This window comes from Macaca mulatta, chromosome Y, assembly GCF_049350105.2.
Source record: "Macaca mulatta isolate MMU2019108-1 chromosome Y, T2T-MMU8v2.0, whole genome shotgun sequence".
Lineage (NCBI taxonomy): Eukaryota > Metazoa > Chordata > Mammalia > Primates > Cercopithecidae > Macaca > Macaca mulatta.
Genome location: NC_133427.1, coordinates 5,816,748 through 5,836,810, shown reverse-complemented (window position 1 = coordinate 5,836,810; position 20,063 = coordinate 5,816,748).

Here is a 20,063-nt window from a genome sequence, read left to right as displayed (position 1 = left end):
GTTGAAACTATCCCCAACCTACAAGGAAGCAGCAGAAGAAAATTATGTGGTTGAAATTCTTCTTCCTTATTGGGTCAATATTATTATGTTTAGTTGATTTAGGGAATTTGCTTCATCATAAATTCAAATCTGGTTCCATTTTAGGCATCAATGCTTTTTTACAGTTAGGCTTGACTACCAAAAATTCTAGCAATTTCTATTATGGTTTTGAAATAAGCCATAATATGCCAGTCTCCTTGCAAAATGACTGCATTTTCGCCATGCAAAATGAAGAAATTATTGCCTGGAATTAAAAAAAATATATTTTACTCTGCCAGTTAAAATTTTCTCCTTCAAGACAGGGGCTTCTGTGAATCAAGAATGTTACTGATTTGGTCTGATAATTCCATTTTTTTCTTTATGTATCGAGCTTTGACACCAGCTTTGATTAAATTTAGAGTATTTCCACAGTGTTGGGTAACACATGCTGAATGTTGATATATGTTACAAATGAAGCCCTGACACCCAGGTGTTTTCTGAAATCCAGTTATGCATATTGTAGAAAGATAATATATGCCTTTGCCTTACCTCCTAAGACATTCTCAGCAGGTGAGGGCAATGTTCAATAATCAAACATTTTAATATTTCTGTAGAAAAAATATATGAATATTCCTGTAAGTGGGATGCAGGAAGACCACAAGTGGTATAGTAAAGTGCATTTTTTGTGGTAATACACAGATAAATTAAATTGTATTATGACAGATTATCAATAACCTGGACTTTCCTATTTCTAACATCAGAAAGAGTCAATTCAAAATAAGTTAAATACTTTTACACATACTTGCAATATACATCCATGACCTCTGGATGCTTGGATTTTTTTAAGAAGAAGAAGCCTTAGGGATGTCACTGGTCTGTTATTTTTTTAAGAAGAGGTTGCATCTCAGGGATGTCATTGGTCTCTCTGAGTTGACCATGTATTGATGGCTAGAGAACAAGTATGATAAGGGAACCACTTCTTTAAGGACAAAACGGCAATGTGAAAAATGACCCTTTAAAAGACTTCTCCCATTGCCATTTGCCCTGTGAACCTGGCTTTCTCTCAGAGCATTTTCTCTGTAGTTGAACAAATTCTCTTACCTGCTCATTCTCAAGGCCAACAATGAACAGATTACACATTCTAACCCTATCACCAAGGTCAGGGGTTAGCAAACATTTTCTATCTAGGACCACACAATTAATATTTTCAGCCTGGTGGAGGATACAGTCAGTTCTGCAGTTGTAGTGCAAAAGTAGATGTATAAAGGAATGGTCATGGTGTATTTCAGTAGATCCTTACTTACAAATAGAGGTGGTAGGCTGGGTTTGGCCAATGGCCATACTTAGGTGACCCCTGTAACCTGACTTTTTTTTCATCGTGGTTCACAATTCTATTATTATTATTACTATGAATATCATGATTATCAGTATGTGACAAAAAAAGAGTTAAAGAAAATGCACATCTGCTCTTGATGGAATACAAAATTCCTTGGCCATAAGGTTATATTAAATACATTTCATATTGAGGAAAAGAGCAGTACCTAAAACATTTCATTTTTAATGATGTTTGAAGGAGGGAGGACGCTCCAGAAACTATATGTTTTATGGTTTTTCTGTTAGCCCAGATTGTCTGCTACTGGTATGCTTGTTACTAGATTACTCAAAAGATATTTCTCAGGAAATTCTTATTTGCATGATTATGAATAGATAAATTGAGTTAACATTTCCATCATCATGGATGTTGGATTTACCAGTCACTGACAACTTTGTGTTTGCCTGGAGCATTGACACAAGCAGACTGTCAATCTGAGCTTGCAAATCTCTCTCTTGTTGGCTTTTGTTAGGTGTTGTGAATGGCACAAGATCAGACAACAAGATCCACATATGTCTGTGTCTTTCCATTGGAATTGTGGAAATGCTTCTTCAGTCATAAAAGAAACAAGAGCCAATTCTCCTTAGTACTAAATACTCCTTATTACTTCTTAGTACATCCCATTCACTTGGTTGCCAGAGCCAGGAACACACAGGCTCAAGCCAATTTACAACAGTCAATGTTGCAAACCAAACATGGCAATGTACTTATTATATAAATGTTCTAGATTCAACTTCCACAACAAACAAAGAAACATTTAACATTCATATAAAGGGGATAGGAAAGGGAGTTAATAAATGAGTCCAAGGAGACTGACACGGACAACGAGAGTGTCCTGGGCTGATCTGGACAATTGTTCACGTAAAGAAGAGACTTTCTTTCTTTCTTTCCTTTCTTTCGATGGAGTCTCACTCTGTTGCCCAGGCTAGAGTGCAATGGCACAATCTTGGCTCACCACAGCCTCTAGCTCTGGGATTCAAACCATTCTCCTGCCTCTGCCACCCAAGTAGCTGGGACTACAGGTGTGCGCCATCATACCCAGCTAATTTTTGTATTTTTAGTACAGACAAGGTTTCACCATGTTGGCCAGGCTGGTCTTGAACTCCTGACCTTGTAATCTGCCCATGTTGGCCTCCCAAAGTGCTGGGACTACAGAGGTGTGAGCTACCACATCTGGCAGAAAAGGCCTTGCTTTGGACAAAGCCTTCAGCAGCAGGTTCCTGGAGGTGACCACAAGTGACAGCAAAACCGGGTCACCATGTAGAACTGGTAAAGTCCTGCTCTTTTATCTCTCCAAGTTCGCTGGTGAGGGGTGACAATAAAGAGTTACAACCTCAACTGCTTGAATGCAGTCTGTATTGATTAGGCAAATATCTGGTCCTGTTAGAAGGATGCCTTTTGAAAAACAAGATGGAGTCTTCTCCTAAGATTGTGTCACTTTTGTCAAGAGTGCTCTTATATATTAGAGATTCTCTAGGATTATAGTTTAGTAGCAAGTTGGACTATTTGATCAGCAAGATGAGGCTATTTGATCAGCATCAGAAATATTTTCGAGAGTAGTTTTTTAAAATTCAGATGTCATCTTAGGTCAAGTCACGGGAAATAGATTCTGAGGTGCTAAGAGATATTTTAGGGGAAGTGTATTCTTGGGGTCAATACTTGCAGGGACGTGAGGAAAGGAAATTGAGGCCGAGGGAGGAGTTGAGCAGCCCAGCTATCAACAAAGACTTCAGACCATTTCACAGGGAGCTCTGGAGCTGGGAAACTCCCTTAGAGGTTTCCCTCTTGAGGCAAGGAGATGTTGTCCCCTGGGAAAAGGTAGTTCTCTTTGACCGAGACCGATTTCCAGAGACAGACTTTGCTAAGTGTGTCAGCCATCAAAACTACCAGCAGTAGCTGGGGGAGGAAGACTTGGGTCTTCCCTTGACATCTAAATTCCTACCACATCACCTACCAAGGACATTCTCTGTGAAAATTCCTCAACACCATATTCTATGTCTTCCTCTTCAAGATATACTTTTTCACCCCGGATTACCATTTACCCTTATAAATTCCTTCAGTCTATCTCTGGGATATTCACACTTGTTTTCAGTGTTTACTTCTACATGGAATGTTCTGGAAGCTTTCATGAGAAAGTATGGTGAATGACTCATCTGACTTTGCCCGATACTGTCCTAGTTTGAAAACTGGACCTCATCAGTCCTGGATACACTGGGATGTGGTTCACCCTATGGCAAACCCATCAGTCAAATTTCAACAACTAACTTTTCCAGTTATTTCCTATTTTCCTAAAAATAGCACAGTCAGTCTTCTTTAATAACTATTCTACCTGGGCTATGGCTAAGGACAAATGTGTTCTCCTTCTTCTCACTGTTAAATGTAGGATGTCTTTAACTCTTTGACATTTTCACAGTCAAAATTAAACCCATGCCATTAAACCTGAAATCACAACAAAGTAATACAATACTAATGGACAGGAGAAGCTAGTAGGCTGAGACAAGACTGATACCTCAAGTTAGTTCAGTCTGGGTTTTGATGCTCAATACAACAAAATGGGCATTACAAAAATCATTTTGTTTTCAGGACTTTTTGTGTCTCAGAATTATGGGCAATGGATGGCAGACCCCAATGCCATTTTTAGATCCCAATCATTTTTAGCCTTGTACAACTGGAACTTCATTTGGAGAGGGCATGCAAATGATGAGAAAAAATGGCCAAGCAAATGATAGTTATGAAAATTATAGAGACTCAAGGGGATAAAAATGCATACTTAATATTTTTGAACACACAAATCAGAATGAAGGTTCCTCATAATAAAGCAGACTTAAACTCTTGATCTTCTTCAATCTTCTGTGACTCTGGTTTGGGTTATATGTTTTATAGAAAAGACTTACTTGCATATAAGTTGTGATAGTAACAGAGGAACCACCATAAATAATTACTAGGTGTGATTGTTTGAGTCAACTGGGTACCATTTCCCTCAAACCCTAAATTTGCCTGTGCTTTTAGCCACAACCACTTTAAGGAGTATTGGATGAGTGGTCTAACACAACATTCCTAAACCTTGGCACTACTGACATTTGGGAGAAGACCATTGTTTGTTGATTGAGAGTGGGCACTAGGCTGCATACTTCTTTGTGGTGGTGGCTGATCTGTGCATTTTAAGATATTTACCAGAATTTCTGCCTTCTGCCTACTGGATACCATTAGCACCTCCTTATTGAAATAACCAAACTTGTTTCTACATATTACCTGTTTTTCCTAGTGGGGCAAAATTGCTACTGAGTAAGAATCTATCTAATACTAATTTGAAAAATGTCCTCAGAATATGGGCCTTTAGATTTTCCATTGTGCTGTTTCATTCTGTAAGTATAGGCTCTTAGTGGCAGTACCGCTGTGACGGGCATGGTGACTTAATCCCTTCAGATGTGTTCTTTGTCTTCATTTCTCACTCGGGGGTTGGTAAGCACTGAGTATCAAGTATGGGTCAAAGAGCTTTCATGCTGATACCTTAAATCCTATTTTCTGGGCTGGATGCAGTGACTCATGCCTGTAATCCCAGCACTTTGGGAGGTCGAAGTGCGCAGATCACTTGAGGCCAGCAGTTTGAGACCAGCCTGCTCAACATGATGAAACCCTGTCTCTATTAATAGTACAAAAATTAGCCAGGTGTCATGATGCAAGCCTGTAATCCTAGCTACTCAGAAGGCTGAGACAGGAGAATCGCTTGAACTTGAGAGGCAGAGGTTGCAGTGAGCTGAGATCATGCCACTGCACTCTAGCCTGGGTGACAAACTGAGACTCCATCTCCAAAAAAAAAAAAAAAAAAAAAATCTATTTTCTGTAAGTAAAAGGTGTGCACGAAAAAAAAGGGAAAATATCTTTCTTACCTCACAAGGAGAGTTGCCCAATTGTTCAAACCCACGTGCATGCAACCTTAGTCTCACCTGATGATGTCATGCTGAATGAGCAGAAGGGGCAACCCTGCCCAGTGGTTTTGTCAATGGACAAAACCATTTTTTGTCCCATCATCGTTCTGCAATGGGAGATAAAGGATCAATATTGACAGCAAACTATCTCATTTCAAGAAGAATCTAACATGAAAAGTCATGCTGGAAGATTGATTACAGTTGCAGATACCATCTCTGGGGGAAAAAAATAACATTTCTGAGACTCGGATTGAACCTCAGAAATTGTTGCTAGAAGCCTAACTTCAATAAAGCAAAATCAATGTTTACAAAAATCTATAAGGAATAGTAATTTTTCTCTAATGTGATGTTCTCTTCTGAATGTTTTTTACCAAGTGGCATTATGATTTATATTTCAAAGTTTAAAAAATAGATTTATACATTAATAAATTGTTCAAGACCATATAGTTGTTTTCTTTGTCTAAATGTCAACAAGTTAAAAGAAAAGTCCTAAATAGGTTCAAAGCTATATTCCTGGGTTTCTTCTGAGACCATTTTCTATTCATGTCTAGGACTCTGTATTAGAGGTCAAAAAAAAAGACAAAAAACCTATTTCTGTAAAAGGTTAGATAGTAAATAAATATTTCCAATTTTGAGGGGCAAATAGTAACTGCCACAACTATTCAACTCTGATATTGCAGCACAAAAGCAGTAAGGGAGTGGAGGCAGCTGTGTTCTGATACACTTTGTATTTCAGACACTGAAATACGAGTCTTACGTACTTTTCACATATCTTAAAATAATATCCTTTTTTTTCCAACCATTTAAGCATGTAAACCTTCTATGAAAACAGGTATCAGGACAGATTTTTCTTGTGGGCCACTGTTTGTGCAAACCCAGCCCTATTCAGAAAATAGCTATCGAGGGTTTGCTATGGTGAACAAATGAGATGTGGTCTCTGCCTTCTTGATCCTTAGAGCTGTGGAAAGGACAGCTGTTACATGAATAAATCAGGAAATAAATGAATCTATTATGCAAATAGTAATAATTGCTATCTGGGGGAAAAGAGGTGCTATGATAGTCAACAGTGAGGGAGCCTGCTTCATATAGGGTAATGATGGAGGGCTTCCTTGCAGCAGTGGTGTAAGCTAAGACATGAGGATGGGTAGGAGTTAGACAGAGAGAGGAAAAAAAGTGGGGAGAGAAATCCTCTAGAACAGCAGTCCCCAACCTTTTTGGCACAAGGGACCAGTTTTGTGGAACACAATTTTTTCCAAGGACAGGGATGTTTTGGGGATGATTCAAGTGTGTCACATGTATTGTGTACTTTATTTCTATTATTATATTGTAATATATGATGAAGTAATTATACAACTCACCATAATGTAGAATCAGTGGCAGCTCTGAGCTTATTCTCCTGCAACTAGACGGTCCCATCTAGAGGTGATGGGGATGACAAATCATTAGGCATTAGATTCTCATTAGGAGTGTGCAAACTAGATCCCTTGCATGTGCAGTTCACAATAGGGTTTGTGCTTCTATCAGAATCTAATGCTGCCACTGATCTGACAGGAGGCAGAGCTTAGGCAATAATGTGCATGATGGGGAGCAGCTGTAAATACAGATGAAGCTTGGCTTACTGGCGGTTCACCTCTGGCTGTGCAGTCTGGTTCTTAAGAGGCCTGGGGGTTGGGAACCCTGCTCTAGTAAAGAAAGAGCTCATGAGGCTAGGCACAGTGGCTCACACCTGTAATCCCAACACTTTGTCAGGCTGAGGCTCCATTTAACCCAGGAGTTTGAGACCAGCTTGGACAACATAGTGGAACCTATCTCTGCAAATACTACAAAAATTAGCCAGCTGTGGTGGTGTAGCTGTAATCCCAGCTACTCCGGAAACTGAGGGGGAATATTACTTGAACCGGGGAATTCGAGGCTGCAATGAGCCATTATCACCCCACTGTCTGGGCAACAGAGTGTGACCTTGCATACAAAAAAAAAATTTTTTTTACATCATGTCATTAAGTGTGTCAATATATGATTACCCAATGTGTGATTATTGATCTTTTGAATGAATTCACAAGAAGAGCCCGATGCTGTTGGTTTGACTCTGCTAAGAGCCTCTTAGTTGCTGAACCAGGACATAGTCATCTTAGTAAGTTAAGATCTTCCTGGCCAGGCAAGATGGCTCATGCCTGTAATCTCAGTACTTTAGGAGGCTGAAGCGGGTGGATCATGACGGCGAGTTCAAGATCAGTCTGGCCAACATAGTGAAACCCCATCTCTACTAAAAATACAAAAATTTAGCCAGGCGTGGTGGCAGGAGCCTGTAATCCCAGATACTCAGGAGGCTAAGGCAGGAGAATCGCTTGAACCTGGGAGGTGGAGGATGCAGCCAGCCAAGATAGAGATGGAGCCATTGCACTCCAGTCCAGGCAACAGTGTGAGAATTCATCTCAAAAAAAATCTTCCTGAGGACAACGGAGCAAGATCATCTTCAGGTGAACATAGCCTAAGTATGAGAGGTGCATGTGTTTGTATCGTCACCCTGATACTCCCATGTTTGATTCACCTGGACCGTGTGGTCTAAGTCAAATAGTGGTGTGCGGTGACCTTCATAATGGTGTTTGAGGCATCCTGATATTGCTGGGATGACATGGACATGGTGTTACTGCAGCTATCTTTTATTCAGAAAGAACTTTCCATCAAAAGGTCAAAGGGGAGCATCTGTAAGGCAAATATATATATATATATTTATTATTATTATTATTATTATTTTTTGAGACGGAGTCTGGCTCTGTCGCCCAGGCTGGAGTGCAGTGGCCGGATCTCAGCTCACTACAAGCTCCGCCTCCCAGGTTCACGCCATTCTCCTGCCTCAGCCTCCTGAGTAGCTGGGACTACAGGCGCCGCCACCTCACCCGGCTAGTTTTTTGTAGTTTTTAGTAGAGACCGGGTTTCACCGTGTTAGCCAGCATGGTCTCCATCTCCTGACCTCGTGATCCGCCCGTCTCGGCCTCCCAAAGTGCTGGGATTACAGGCTTGAGCCACCGGGCCCGGCCGGCAAATATATATTTACAGAAAAAGACAGTGCTGGGCCAATAGGGACAGCCTGAGCATAAGCAAGTGGCCTGTTACATGGCAAGTCTAGAGGAATATAGAGGTGGGGGCTTACGGATGATTTAATGCTTCCCTTGGACCCTTGAGGTGGCTTTAGTTGAATCAGCAAAGGTACAGAACCATGGCACAGTGGGAAGGCTCACAGTACACTTGTTCTCAACTGGTCTGCTGCTGCAATACCCGAGGGCAGAATGGGGTCCCTACCTGCAGGAGAAGCTCCTCTGCCTTTTGGAGTTGAGGGCTGAGGGCATACCCAGGTCTCTCAGTGCAGGAAGAACTCTTCACCCTAATGGAGTGAGGGCTAAGGGCATGTCCAGGTTTCTCCCTGCAGGAAGAGCTCCTCCCCCTGAGGCCCGGGCTGAGGGCATACCCAGGTCTCTCCCTGCAGGAAGTTCTTTTTCCCCTGGTGGAGTTGAAGGTTAAGGGCATACCCAGGTTCATGCCTGCAGGAGGAGCTCCTTCCCCTGATGGAGGTGAGGGTTGAGGGCATACCCAGGACCCTCCCTGCAGGAAGAGCTCCTCCCCTTGGTGGAGGTGAGGCCTGAGGGGCAGAGCATGGTCCCTCCCTGCAGGAAGAGCTCTTTTCGCTGGTGGGAGGTGAGTGTACATGGTAAAAGTCTTTAGGGTGGATGAGGGAAACACAGTTTTAAAAGCCCCTGCGGGGAAGAATCCCTGTTATTTCACAACTGTTCTTGGACATGTCTGTGCCACTATGGCACTATGCTATCAGAACAACAGGGGGCACAATATTTGGCCATTCAGAGCATTCATGGACCACCACAGCAGCTGGCTCAAAGAAATGGACAGGAAGATGCTTTTGGAGGAGATATTTGATTCAAAGAAGTGTGAAAAGACTCCCAAACTCAGAGACCCTGGGGCTGGGGATTCCATCCCATCCCATGCTAGTAGTGTGTTCCCAGGAGAATGTTTCACCTCTGCATGCCTTAGTTTCCTCCTTTGTAAAAAGTGACTTAAAGTGGTTCAGGCCTGCAATCTCAGCACACTGGGACGCTGAGGTGGACGGATCGCCTGAGGTCAGGAGTTTGGGACCAGTCTGGCCAACATGGTGAAACCCCGTTTCTACTAAAAATACAAAAATTAGCCCAGCGTCGTGTCATGCATCTATAATCCCAGCTACTGGGGAGGCTGAGGCAGGAGAAACGCTTGAACCCGGAGGCGGGGGTTGCAGTGAGCTGAGATCGTGCCAATACACTCCAACCTGGGCTACACAGCAAGACTCCGTCTCAAAAAGAAAAAAAAAAAAAAAGGGGTGGGGCGCGGGGGAGATGAGTGGCAGTTTCATGCGGTGCTTATAAAAGGTAAGAGATGGCCTCTGTTTGGGGGAAAATGTGGTGAAAACCTGGATAATCCTGCCAGCCAGGGCGATGGGAGCTGAAAGCAGGCTTGCAGGGTGATTTAATGATTTTCAACAGGCAGCTTCAGGGTTTAGGGATGGTAGTAGTTATGTTCCAGGGTAGACTTTGCCCTTCAGAGAGAATTAAATAGTCTGGAGACATTTTTGGTTGTGAGAATTTTGGATTGGGGCGCATGTAGTGGGTGGAGGCCAGGCGTGCCGCTAACCATCCCACGGTGCACCCACAGTTCCTCATGAATCCGAAGTGTCCAGCTGAGGGCTACAGACCCTGCTCACTGCAATAAGAGGCTTTAACTTAATCTTCTCTCTCTTCCTAGAATAGTCAATGGTCATTTACTTTGAGGGATATGAGTCAGAATAAGAATTAAAGAGAACAAAAGGACAATGACCTTTTAGGATTTTTCTTTCTATTGAATTTAAACCCCATAACAGAGGATTCTCTGTCTAAAAGCAACATCCGTGAAGGCTCAAGTCCTCAGCTTCTACTCATTTCTAACACTGAGCACCTTAACAGATTCTTTTTCCATTGTGGTTCCTGTAATTTGTTCTTTAAAGGATATGATTCAGAAACAAACTTTTTCAGCATTTTAAAGAATAATTTATTTTCTGAAGGTCATTGATAATACATGGGCTGGCTTGAATTTCTGACCTTGCTTTCAAAGTTTTTAGCGTTGGCTAAGCAGGGTTTTATTTTTATTTATTCCCCTGGGAACTGTACATTTTGCAGGGAAATGCTTTAAGTACCTTTTTTTTTTTTTTTTTGGTCATTTTAATATACAGAAAAGATTGGCATTCTCTAGACCCAGCTAGAAAGGCTTTGAAAAAATTGACAGACACAGTAGCTCATTACAAATATGCAGCTGAAAGAGTTTATGATTAATTCGTGATAAACTAATACAATATTCTTTATCCTTTCTTAATGTTCTGAGGTAAAGTGGGAGTGTTGCAGTAGGCATTAAAATATTTGTTCTAAATATCTAACAACAGTATCTATTCTATCTTACCAGCATAAAGCCATCCTCATGGAGACATTTTAATGTGCTTCACAATTCAGAATTCAGGGTTCTTACACACAGAGTATTAAACTCTCTCCCTCCCCTAAATGGATGAAGACTTTGGGGATTGTCAGGAAAATGCTTATATTGTCTGTAGTTTTCCTGATTTGTTCCCCTCCAAATAAAAAGGCTTACTGATAGGAAAATATAATTGTATTAAGAATTTAAAAAAGAGAATTTCCTTTGTATGGCTTACCATTTTATTTGAAGGAGCCTATCAGAAGTCTCTCGGCTTAATTTTGCTTAGGTGTATACCAGAATAGTGAGTTGGTTTTTTTTTTATTCCTTTGATGGTGAAAAAAATTTTAAAGTGCACTGTAATGCTTAATAAGGCTCTGTTAGGGTAGTGACTATAGACAATAAGAAGCACATTTTAGTGTCAAGTTACAAATTCTAGTAACTTGGCACAAAAATTATTACTGCCTGGACTGTAGCAGAAAAAATAAAGGAGAAAAAGTTAAGAGGTAAATGGGTAGGGGAGATAGAGCAATTTGGAACTTACAGCCTTAACTATGTGTTGATTGATTACAGAGTGCCTGGAATCATGTATGATGATGAATAAAGTACAAACTCTGCCAAAATATCTAAAGTGGTTTATTCTGAACTGATATGAGTAACTATGGCATGGGGATACAGTCTCAAGAGGTCTTGAGAGAGTGCACTGGAGTTGGTTGGATTACAGAATTACAAGTAAAATTGGTTCAGCACCAAAATGAGGGACATCTCAAAGTAGAGGCTTACAAATCATAGCCAGATTTAGGAATTCTTTGGTGGGCAATTGGTTGAAAGAGTTAAGTTTTGTCTAAACACCTGCAATCAGTGTAATGGAATGGTCAAGATAAGAAGTCCTGCGACCTGTCATGTGATGCCATACAACAGTCAGCTTGGAAAGGAAGCTGCATTATGCCAGGTTAATTAAAAACCAAAACAAACAAAACAAAAAAACAAAAACACGTTTAATGAAATTTCATGGTTTGCAAGGTATGACTCAGGTACTCTACACAGGTGTTGTTGTGTCCTTACAGGTTTACATCAAGAGGTAGATGAGAGCTGAAATCTGACTTTCTTTTTCTTGCTCAACTTCCTTACTAAGGGGCCTAGAGATTTATACCTTGCAAAGAATGAAATTTCATTACATGTGTTGTTTTTTAATTTTTTTAATGTCTCTGAATAAGGCGGGGTAGTTTTGGGAAGGGAGTGTTATCATCCTTGCTTTAATGTTAAACTGTAAACTAAAATCCTCCCATAGTTTGCTTGCCCTACCCAGAAATGAGCAAGGGAAGCTAGCTTGTGACATTAGAAGCAAGGTGGAACAAGTTATGTTAGATTTCTCTCACTGTGATAATTTTGCAAAGGCATTTTTTCACATTCCTATTGCTTCATTATGTGATACAGTCATGGATCACTTAATGATGGGGATGCATTCTGAGACATGCAACAATAGATGATTTTTGTCATTGAGTGAACATCATAGAGTGTGCTCACAAAAACCCACTATATATGTAGGCTGTATGGCATGGCCTATTGCTCCTACACTAAAAACCTGGACAGCATGAGACTGTATTGAGTATTGCAAGCAGCTGTAACACAACGGTAATTATTTGTGTATCTAAACATGTCTAAAAATAGGAGGTACTGTAAAAATGTGGAATTATAATCTTATAGGGCTATCATTGTATATGTGATTCATCATTGCCAGAACCATCATCATGTAGTACATGACTGTATTTAAAATACAAGTATGGAGGCTTCAATGTTGCTTTTCCATGTGGCTTCTTTATGTAGTATTCACCACATGGGAGACTTTTGTCAAGAAGTGCAATTAGAACTTGTCTTTGGTAATGCCTGTACCACCCTCCAAACTGCTCAACTTTGACTCTTTTATCCAAGACAGGGTTCATATGACAACATAATCACTACTGAAACAATCTCTAGAGTTATCTCAGGATTCATAGACATAGCGGTGGATTTCACCCTTCCCATTCTGCATGGTTTGTGGAATCAGAATCATCAAAGGTACTGTGGCTCTGTGGACTTTTAAATTAGAACAAGAGCAACAAAGCCTGTTTTGCTTTTTCTTGGCAAGCACACCTTGTCTTCAGAATTGAGAATAACTTAGTTCTATATTTCAAAATATAGTGTATAAAAGTGCCTAAGGAACAAAACATTGCATTTATAAGAAGATACCTTACAGACACTGCAGTCAACACTTAATTTGCTACCTTTACATCCATTGTAGTGAAAGCACTTAGAATGTTGGACTTCATGTGCAGTGCTTGGCAAACTGCTCCTATTGGAACCTCAGGTTCCTCAGGCTGCTCCTGGGAGCTTTTTCAGTCCGGTGGGGGCGGTGGGCAGGATGGGGGGGATGGAGGGAGGCGGGAGGCGGGGAATTGTCAGAGGTTTAATTCCACCCACTTCTATAAGAACAACACTGATTTTCGTCTCTATTAGATATTCTTATGGACAGAAGTTCCTGTGACTAAAAGCAATGACAACCACTACTTTCTCTACCTGTTCTGTTTTATAGCAGAAGGCAACACTGAGGCTGAAAGATATTAAGCTGTTTATGTAAAGACTAGGTAAGGTCTGTGGATACCCTCTGCTGCATCTTAGTCATGATTTCTTTAGCTGAATTCCTGAATAGAGGAGGAAAAAGTAATTTTTCCTCTACCCTTTCTGAGTTCTTATCTAGGACAGACCCTTGTTAACAAAAGGCAGATAAACAAGGAAACAAGTAGAAGTTTATTAACATGGATACTTCCTGTATATCTGGGAAATACCCAAGGAAAATTGACTAAATCTCAAATCTCCCCTCCTTTTTCCTTCCTTCCCTCCCTCCCTCCCCTCCTCCTTTCTTCTCTTCCCTCCCTCCCTCATCAATTACTTATGATATCCTTCCCCACTGTGGGATCATGGATAATCATGATAGTTTTGCTGAGCTGCTTTGTGGGCTCACATGACTCTAGGCCAGGTGCTGCTCAGTAGCAGGGCTTCTGTTGCCTGTTGTTGCAGATGCACTGATAGGCATGGGCATGTGTCCATACCCAGACACCATGGACAAGGGAAAAAGAATAAGATATGGGGCTGTCTTAGTAAAATAGACCCTTGGGCAATTGCACGATCATCCGTGCTAGCACAAGAAAGCTTTTAGTAGGAGCAACTCTTTCTAGTTTAATTCCTTTGAAAGAAGTAAGGGGCTTTCCCTACCTACACACCAGTGTCCTGATTTTGTAATGAGGAAGAGAAAGAATGGGAATTTAATTATTTACAATTATTATTCACCATGTTTTGTTGTTCCCCCAAGCTAAAAGTGACAACTCTGTGCTGTGGTCTTTTGGGGATCTTACATGTGATAGTGCAACTACAGAAAATGATATCAGTTGGCCATGAAGGCTTTCTTCCGACACTGACTGGTAACTTGCTTGGGAGCAGAGACCTTCAGCTTGAGGAGCAAATAGTGGGCACTCAGTGTATTCACTGACTTTATTCAGGGGCCAGTGCAACTGTGAGTGGAGGGGTTGGCTGGTGTAAAACTCTAGATTGGAAATTATTTGGTTTATTTTCTTTTTTTTGTTTGTTTCTTTCTATATATATATTTTGTTGTTGTTGTTGTTGTTGTTGTTATTATTGTTGTTCTTGAGATAGGCTCTTGCTCTGTTGCAAGAGCATGGCACTCCCGATTGGAGTGCAGTGATGCCATCATAATAGCAATCTCTTCCTACTAGGCTCAAGTGGTCCTCCCACTTCAGTGTCCTGAGTAGCCAGGACCATAGGCACACACCACCACCATACCTGGCTAATTAAAAAAGAAACAACTGTAGAGACAAGATCTTGCTATATTGCCCAGTCTGTGCTATAGCTCCCAGACGCAAGCAAACTTCCTGCCTCAGCCTCACAATGTGCTGGGATTACATGTGTGAGCCAGCATTCTCAGTGAAAATCATTTTTGCTCTGGATTTCAGTCATTGCATGATTGTCTTGTACCACTCAGGAGAACTGCCAAAGCCATGATTTGATTGTATGTAACCCATCCACTCACTGCACCCCCTATACACTTAGGATTTTGTCTTGGTCCTCTGTATCCTAAGGTTCCATGAAAATGAGCTTTGCTCTGGGTTAATTTTTCTTCATTGTTTTTGGCCCCCAGTTCGGTTCAATATTGAGATTCATGCCTTTCAAGTCTAAAGCTATGTTTTGCTTTATTGCTTTGGCAATCTCTCTCTCTCCCTCCATCCCTCCCTCTCTCTCTCTTTCTCTCTTTCTGTCTTCCTCTGGAATATCTAATAACTGAAGATTGGGCCCCTGGTTATGACACCCTAATTTTCATATCTTTTTTCTCCTGTTATCATTCACCTTGCCTTTTTGTTCTGATGTTCTTTGAGATGTCCTTACCTTGACCTTTCCAGTATTCCACTGAATTATTTCATTTATGGTGTTCTTCGTTTTCAAAATTTCTATTTTGTTCTCTAAATGTATTGTTCTCATACCATCCTTTCATTATTTGTTTGCTTGTTTATCGGTCAGTCTTTTTTTTTTTTTTTTTGGTTCTTTGATTGCTGGCCATATATGACCAGCATATGATATTGCTGATAATCATATTTTATCTGTAAAAATGACTATATCAAATTATTCATCCTATTAGTTTGAAAAAGAGATGTTGTCCCACTTGTCAATAATGAAAACCCTTCCTTTTCTTTCAAAACAAATATAGAACTGTGTGATCCAAGGTTCTTAAATAAGAGGTATGTGTGTATCTGTATGAATAAAATTTAAATCCCAATTTAAGGAAGTATGAACCTAAAAGCTATGCTGAAAGATTTTATGAATTTAATTATTATTTGATATGTCATCTAGACCCAATAGTTATCAGAGAAAAAAAAAGCAGTTGCTTAGTTTAGGTTTGGCAAACAAAATTGATATTCTTTTTCTATACTTCATTTTAATAGCTTAAAATTTTCATTAAAATTACACCTTGGGCTGTGGGGGTGGACAATGGACAATGGGTCATGACTGTAATTCCAGCACTCTGGGAGGCCGAGCAGGTTAGATTACTTGAGTTCAGCAGTTGGAGACCAGCTTAGGGAACATGGTGAAATCCCATCTCCAATATAAATGAAAAAAAAAATAGCTGGGCACAGTGACACACACCTGTAGTCTCAGCTCCTCAGGAGGCTAAAATAGGAGAGTCCTTTGAGCCTCAGAGGAGGGGGGTGAGTTGACAGTGCACCACTGTACTTCAGCCCGGGCAACAGAGTGTCCGGAGCTGCACGCCCCGGCCATAGCGAATAATAATTGAGGATTAAATGCCTGAGCTATATTCATTTCCACCCCACACCTTCTCCCTATCTTTGCCTTTTTTCCCCTGTACTAATACCTCATTAAAGATGGCGCTCTTCCTGCTTCTTCTTCACTCACTTTTCCCGCGCCCGGGGAAATTGTTACTTAATAGCGCAAGCGCAACATGACGTCCGACCGGAGAAACCAAAACTAACCTGGCCACGCCCTCAGCAATGAGATCATTTCCGCCTTAGCCCAACCCCTTCCCTTCCAAGTGTATATAAGGCAGTGCATTACCGCCATTAAACGAGACTTGATCAGAGCACTGTCTTGTCTCCATTTCTCGTGTCTCGTGTTCCCCAAATTCCCACCGCCTCCTCCAGGGCCTACACTGATTATCCCGTGGGCCGGGATAAGTGGTGCCCGAACAGGGACCTGGAAACGAGGGACTCCGTGAGGAAGAGGACGCCAAAGGATGGTCAACCGCTAACGAAGACAAAAGGAGTCAAACTCTTCCAATCACCGCGGGAACCTGCCGCGTCAGAATCGAAGGTAAGTGGCGCGTCCGAAATGGGACAAGAATTAAGCCAACATCAAATATATTTAGGACAATTAAAAGAGGCTTTAAAGATATGAGGAGTAAAGGTTAAAGGTAATGATTTGTTTAAATTTTTTGATTTTGTAAAAGACACTTGCCCTTGGTTCCCACAGGAAGGAACTATTGATATTAAAAGATGGCGTAGAGTAGGGGATTGTTTGCAGGACTATTATAATACTTTTGGGCCAGAAAAAATTCCTGTAACCACCTTCTCTTATTGGAACCTCATTAGAGATTTAATAGATAAGAAGGAGGCCAATCCGCAAGTCATGGCTGCGGTCGCTCAGACAGAGCATATTTTAAAGGTTACCTCCTGCTCTAACCTCACAAAGCCTCCTCAAGATACGGAGGAAGATCTCATTTCCCTCAAAAGTGATCATGAGGAATGAAGTCTCCTTCTGTAACAGATAAAGAAATACCACACGAAAACCAACCAAAAAAATACCCAATTTTACAGATGCTTCAAAAGGAGGAGGAAATTAATAAGCCTAATCAATCGGATATAAATTGGGATGATTTAGAGGAAGAGGCGGCTAAATATCACAACCCTGATTTGCCTCCCTTTACTTCATACCCACCCCCATATAATAAGACACATAATGAGGCTTCTGCGCCCATTGTTATGGCAGCAATAGATCCCAAAGAAGAATTAAAGCAAAAAATTGCTCAACTAGAAGAACAGATTAAACTTGAAGAGTTACATCAATCATTGATAATTAGGCTCCAAAAGCTAAAAACAGGAAATGAAAAAATACCTAACTCAGACGCTATGGAGGGTTCCTTGTGCCCACTTCAGCGGCCTAGACAACATGTTCCAAGAGGGGGGTTAATTGCTAGCCGACATAGAGAAGACTCCTCCCCCAAAGACGTTTTTCCAGTCATGGAAACCATAGATGAACAGGGACAGGCTTGGAGGCATCATACTGGATTTGATTTTACTATTATAAAAGAGTTAAAGACTGCTGCCTCTCAGTATGGGGCTACTGCTCCATATACTCTTGCTATAGTGGAATCTGTAGCTGAGAATTGGCTCACTCCTACGGACTGGAATACTTTAGTCAGGGCAGTTCTTTCTGGGGGAGACCACTTAATTTGGAAGTCAGAGTTCTTTGAAAATTGTAGAGATACAGCTAAAAGAAATCAACAGGCAGGAAACGGTTGGGATTTTGATATGTTAACTGGTTCAGGTAATTATGCAGACACTCAGGCCCAAAAGCAATATGACCCTGGACTGTTCTCACAAATCCAGGCTGCTGCTACAAAAGCCTGGAGAAAACTTCCCGTTAAAGGAGAGCCAGGGGCCTCACTCACAGCGGTTAAACAAGGACACGATGAGCCATTTTCAGACTTTGTGCATAGACTTATGACCACGGCAGGTAGAATCTTTGGAAATGCAGAAACGGGTGTAGATTATGTTAAACAGTTAGCTTATGAAAATGCTAACCCTGCCTGCCAAGCAGCAATCAGACCTTATCGAAAGAAAACAGATTTAACAGGATACATTCGCCTTTGTTCAGATATTGGGCTCTCATATCAACAAGGCCTAGCAATGGCCGCCGCTTTTAGTGGCCAAACAGTAAGAGATTTCTTCATTAACAAAGGTAAAGATAAAGGGGGATGTTTCAGATGCGGTAAAAGGGGACACTTTGCAAAAGATTGCTGTGAAAACCAAAATAAGAGTCCAGAAGCAAAAATCCCAGGCCTTTGCCCAAGGTGTAAAAGAGGAAGGCACTGGGCAAACGAATGTAAATCTAAAACTGACAGTCAAGGAAATCCTTTACCCCCCAGGCAGGGAAACAGGATGAGGGGCCAGCCTCAGGCCCCGAAACAAGCATATGGGGCAGTCAGCTTTGTTCCAGCCAGCAACAGCAATCCATTTCAAAACTTAGTAGAGCAACCCCAGGAAGTGCGGGATTGGACCTCAGTTCCACCTCCCACACAATACTAACACCTGAAATGGGACCGCAAACCTTAAATACCGGAATATATGGACCCTTACCACCTAATACTTTTGGGCTACTTTTAGGAAGAAGTAGTGTCACCATGAGAGGCTTACAAGTCCTCCCTGGAGTTATCGATAATGATTATGAAGGAGAAATTAAAATTATGGCCAGAGCTATTGATAGTATTATTACTGTCCCTCAAGGAGTTAGAATAGCTCAGTTACTCCTGTTACCTTTGGTTAAAACAGATAATAATATCCAATACTCTAATAGAAATATAAAAGGTTTCGGATCATCAGATATATATTGGGTGCAACCAATTACAAATCAAAAACCCTCTCTAACCTTATGGTTAGACGGGAAGGCATTCACTGGACTAATAGACACAGGGGCTGATGTAACTATCATTAAACAGGAAGATTGGCCCTCTCATTGGTCTACCACAGAAACTTTAACTCACTTGAGAGGAATTGGACAAAGCAGTAATCCTAAACAAAGTTCTAAATACCTAACATGGACAGATAAAGAAAACAATTCAGGCCTCATTAAGCCACTTGTCATCCCTTACCTACCTGTTAACCTTTGGGGGCGAGATCTACTCTCTCAAATGAAAATTATAATGTGTAGTCCAAATGATATAGTTACTGCACAAATGTTAACTCAAGGATACACCCCTGGTAAAGGTCTTGGAAAAGGAGAGAACGGTATCCCACAGCCTATACTGGTTTCAGGACAACTTGATAAAAAGGGGTTTGGAAATTTTTAGCTCAGGCCACTGACATACCTGCACCCCAAAGGTGCGCTGACCCCATTACTTGGAAGTCAGATGAGCCCGTTTGGGTTGATCAGTGGCCTTTACTCAATGATAAATTAAGTGCTGCCCAACAGTTAGTGCAGGAACAACTAGCAGTAGGACATATTGAGGAAAGTAATTCCCCTTGGAATACACCTATTTTTGTTATTAAAAAGAAGTCTGGTAAATGGAGACTCTTACAAGATTTAAGAGCAGTAAATATCACTATGATCCTTATGGGTGCCTTACAACCAGGATTGCCTTTACCGGTTGCGATTCCTCAAAAATATTTTAAAATCATTATTGACCTTAAAGATTGCTTTTTTACAATTCCCCTTCACCCTGCTGACCAGAAAAGATTTGCCTTTAGTCTTCCATCTACAAATTTTAAACAACCAATGAAGCGCTATCAATGGAAAGTCTTACCTCAGGGTATGGCCAATAGTCCTACCTTGTGTCAAAAATATGTAGCTGCCGCTATAGAGCCAGTCAGAAAAACATGGGCACAAATGTATATTATACATTATATGGATGATATTTTAATAGCAGGAGAAATTGGCGAACAAGTCTTACAGTGCTTCGCCCAACTCAAACAAGAGTTAAC